At 42.5% G+C, this 4,412-nt stretch overlaps 1 pseudogene; it reads right to left on the bottom strand.

The window, feature by feature from the left end:
- Nucleotides 1–2,046: 2,046 nt before the first annotated feature.
- On the bottom strand, nt 2,047–3,540 carry LOC114883447 (annotated as a pseudogene).
- Between the last annotated feature and the right edge of the window lie 872 nt (nt 3,541–4,412).

The raw sequence follows: 4,412 nt of genomic DNA, 5'->3' as shown, positions 1-4,412 counted from the left end.
AAGGGCCAGACAGGTAATGTAGATAACTGAAGAAAAAGATGGATGGGTGTAAGATACAGATAGGGAGTATAGGATGCTGGGGGTAAACTATAGCATTAGCTTCTATTTCTAAGGGATAGATGCTATACAGCCCCAGCCAATGTGTGCCGGGTTGGCCAAATGTGTCACCCCTGCCAATTTTTCATCAGAAATCTGAAGTCTGGATCTTTCTGCTAATTCTCAAAATTTCCAAATGTTAGTCGCTGATTCATTTTTTTTAATGATGTAGATTGTAGCAGTTAGGATTGACTAGGTTATACTGTATTTACACATGACCCCAGATTCTTAGCTTACAGCAAAAGGTTGTTCCTTCCCCACATTATAATCCCATCACAGGATAGTTGTATATCTGCTGCACATCACGTTTAGTCTAGGACTCGGGCTGACACAGCTACTTCTATATTCTACTTGTATCTGGAATACTGATAAACAAACTCGTAGCAGAAGAAAAAGAAAACCTGGTGAATCATGCACTGAAACTATGTACTTAACTCATGCTTTATAGTTCCTCTCCGGAATACTGCACATCACCTCTGCGCACATTTCCTTTGCCAAAACAAGTCACGTGGCCAAGGCTGACTTCAATGGCAAGGAGGAGTTTAATCCTCTCCTAGAGAGAGGCGGCAAATATCTGTGATCAATAATACAATCTACTCTACTGGCCAAACACAACTATCAGTGGTCCATTACCAGTTTGCAACCTCTAAAGTTCGGTAAAGAGCAAGGAACAGAGACTCAGGAAATATGATCTGTCATTGCCACTCAGGACACTGGGCAAGTTACTTCACCAATTGGTCTCATCTGTGAAAGGAGGGACTCCGAATAGATGCTATTTAAAGTCTCCTTACAGACCTACTATACTGAATGTGCGAACAGCTCTGTACAGATAGAAAACTATTGAGCCTGAACCTGCAAAACTGCTTTCGTCCAAGTCCCAGTACCACATTTTCTAAAAATAGCTGCACATTTTTACTTACATATCCAACCACCAGCATCCAGCAAGTCTTTTTTTTTTTTAATGAGAAAGCACCAATGCAGTTTATTTTAATTCTTCTAATTTATGAGAATAACTTCTTAATGCTACATCAGAAGTCAATTCATCAATACTGAATTTGCAAAGCACAATCAAGAAAGACCCAAATTTTTATTGGGACTACACAACTTAGCATATACTAGATACCATGATTCTAGAACAAAATCAAAAGCAAAAATCTGAAATATGCATGACAAAAGTTCTTAAACTCCAGGGGATCCATGAAACACCCCAAACTGTATACAAAAGATTGTGTAGTGCATGCATAGATTCTTCTGGGTAAAGGTCCTGTAACTTTAGTCAGCTTCTAGAGGGGCCCAAACAGTACACGGGAGAATTCTGATTTCCTCTGTATTTTCAATAATGGAAGCTGTGGACCTTGGGAAGTTTACTTTTGCACGTTTAAGACTCAATTTTCATGGCAAGAGGGTAGAAAAGAAAAATAAAAGTAACTTGCGAGGACTGGGCAGGGGAAAACTCCGAAGTGTTCTTTACTTCATAAGTTTTAGTAACATGTTCTGGCTTAGAGAGGGCAAATGGGGACATCAGTGGCAACATCATAAGCTGAAGCAAGGAGACTCCTACAGGGGTTTTTCAGGTCCTCAGAGAAACCAAACTTTAGTATGAATAAAGCAATAGCAAGAATGAACAATGCAATTTAACTCAGGGCTAATTTTCTCTTTCTGCATATTAACAACTTAGTTTTGATTTCTGAATATCAAAAACTTCAATCAGAATACTTTAAAAAATATTATTCTGCATGCACTTAACAAATATGACAAAAGACAAGAATCCAGTTGTCTTGTTCACATATATTTAAAATCGGCCAGGACAGATAATCACGAACACTTCACTGCATTGATCTGAGGGCATCCTACCTCTATGCACACGTTCATGTAACACTACTAGTAATTACCCTGGAGCGCAGGTAAAATGGAGATGGAGGAATCACCCTACAAAGCAAGTTTAAGGGATTAAACGTCATCGTCACTACGGAGGACAAAGCTGCTGCCTGTGGACAGGGGCCCTTCCTCCTTAACATTCCCTGAATCACCCACAGTCCCTCTCTCATCGGAATCTTCTTCCTTCTCATCTGACTCTTCGTTAAACCCCTTCTCAGAGCCTTCTTCATCAAACATTTTCCCAGAGCTGTCACCTTCGAATTCTGATTTTTCAGAGTTATTTTCTTCCACCTCTTTTTCAAGAATGTTTGCATTAAGTTCCTTCGCAGAACTCTCTTCCTCAAAATCTTTCTCAAGGCCGTTCTCATCAGGATCTGTTTTGAGTCTCTTCTTTTTGGGCTCTCCTTCTGCACCATTCTCTTTCGACTCTTTTTTAGGACTACCCTCTTCATGCTCTTTCTCGGGGCTGCGTTCTCTGGACTCTCTGTCGGGGAAGTCTTCTTCACGCGCTCTTTTGGGACAGCCTTCCTCAAACACTCGTTCGAGGCAGCTCTCTTCAGATTCCTTTTGGGGACAGCCTTCTTCAGCCTCTTTTTCAGGGCCACTTTCTTTAGCATCTTTTTCAGAAGCATCTTCTTCAAGTTCTCCCCCATCTTCTGTTTTTTCAAACTTCTTTTCATCTGTAGGTTCTTCAAATTCCATTTCAGTTGCGGCTTCTTGAACATTCATTTGAGATGTGCAAGGGTGAAACATATTTCTGTTGACGACAGCTTGCTCGTGGCACATTTGGGATGGGCCAGCTGTTCTCTCAGGTCTCCAATCCAAGTGCTTTTGCCACACAGACAGCTTTTTCTTGTAGTCTTTGCACTTCTTTTTCTTCTTTGAGGTGTCATACTCCCCTTTCAGTGGAAACTTTGCCACCTCCACATGTAATCTGTAGCCCCTAATTTCATCATCATCCAAAAATGTTAATGCAAGTTCCACAGACTCTGTATTCAAATAACAGCAAAGTCCATCTCCTTTAAGATTTCCTTGATTATCTTTGTAAAGCTTGACCTTAAATTCCTCTGTTTGAGGATCTGTCATAATAATGCCAAACGTGGACATGAGCTGTATAAATTCATCCACTGTAATATCTGGAGGCAGACCAGAAACATACACATTTGTGTCTCTGCTTTCATCAGGATGAAACCTTCCTGATTCACCCTTTCTCTTTTCTCCCCTCTTTTTGGTATCACTGGGTTCGGGGGATTTTCTTTGCGGAGGTTCCTCTGCAGTCCCAGCACTAACATCTTGGACATTCGCAGTAGAACTAGATGCACCATCATTAGAAAAGCCATAACTGGCCTGATATGTATCAATAAAATCTTCAGTAATCTCGGGGAACCAAGCCTTCTTGTCCAGGTCCCACTCGTATGGGGGGTCAGTTGGCTGCTGCTGGAAAGAATCGTTTTCTTCACCGGGATCTTTCTCGGTGTCGCCGTCCTCAGTGCCTCCGTACAATTCTTGCATTCGCAACTGCTCATCAAACTCGTCGCTCTCATCCAAGTTGTTGCCGCTCATGTTGCCGACTTAGCCCAGGTGCAGCGTCCGGGAGAGTGAAGAGGCTGAAGTGACGCTGGCTCGCCCCGCTGGGTCTTGACACCGCCGCTCGATCCACAACGCGGCGGGAGCGGGCACAGGTGTTCTGTCCTCCCTGCCGGCAGATTCTAATATGACTGCGGGTCCCGCTGCAACGTCTGGAAACCGCTTGACAACGGAGGCCCGCTCACGCTGACGCAGTCGCCATTGTTGACGGCAGCCGCCATTGTCGACGCAGTCGCCACTGTTGACGCGTCGTGACATCGCCATCCAGCAAGTCTTAATCCAAGCTGCTCTTCACTCCAACATTGATTTTCTTATTTGTAAACGGTTCCACTAACAATCCAACTAATATGTTTGGAATCATCCTTATCTCTTTTATTTCTTTTATTTCTCTAGTCCCCCATCTCCAGCTAGTCATGAAGCTCTAGAAATATTGTCCTCCTGATATTTCTTCCATCCATCCCTTCCTTTTCAGTCTGATTGCTATCAATAGTATCCATGCTTCTTATCTATTCATATCTGAATAGCTGACCTGGCTTACTATCTTGGCTCTTGCCACTCCTATTTCCGAAGTGTCAGTGCTGTCATACAATCATCTCCTTACCCCATCCACGTAACTCCCACAACCTCAACCCTATTCAAAACCTTCAGTAACTCCTTGCTGCCTTCAGGTCAAAACTCCTTCACCTGACATTCAGGTTGCCTTCAGTAACTGACTATATAACTTTAAGCCATTTAATAAACAGATGCTCAACATCACTAATTATTAGAGAAATGCAAATCAAAACTACAGTGAGGTATCACCTCACACCAGTCAGAATGGCCACCATCAAAAAGTCTACAAATAACAAACG

The sequence above is a fragment of the Monodon monoceros genome, unplaced genomic scaffold (genome assembly GCF_005190385.1).
Source record: "Monodon monoceros isolate NGI ecotype Baffin Bay Population unplaced genomic scaffold, NGI_Narwhal_1 Contig3956_ctg1, whole genome shotgun sequence".
Classification (NCBI taxonomy): domain Eukaryota; kingdom Metazoa; phylum Chordata; class Mammalia; order Artiodactyla; family Monodontidae; genus Monodon; species Monodon monoceros.
The sequence above is the reverse complement of the archived record's forward strand: the minus strand, read 5'-3'. Positions and strand labels throughout refer to the sequence as shown.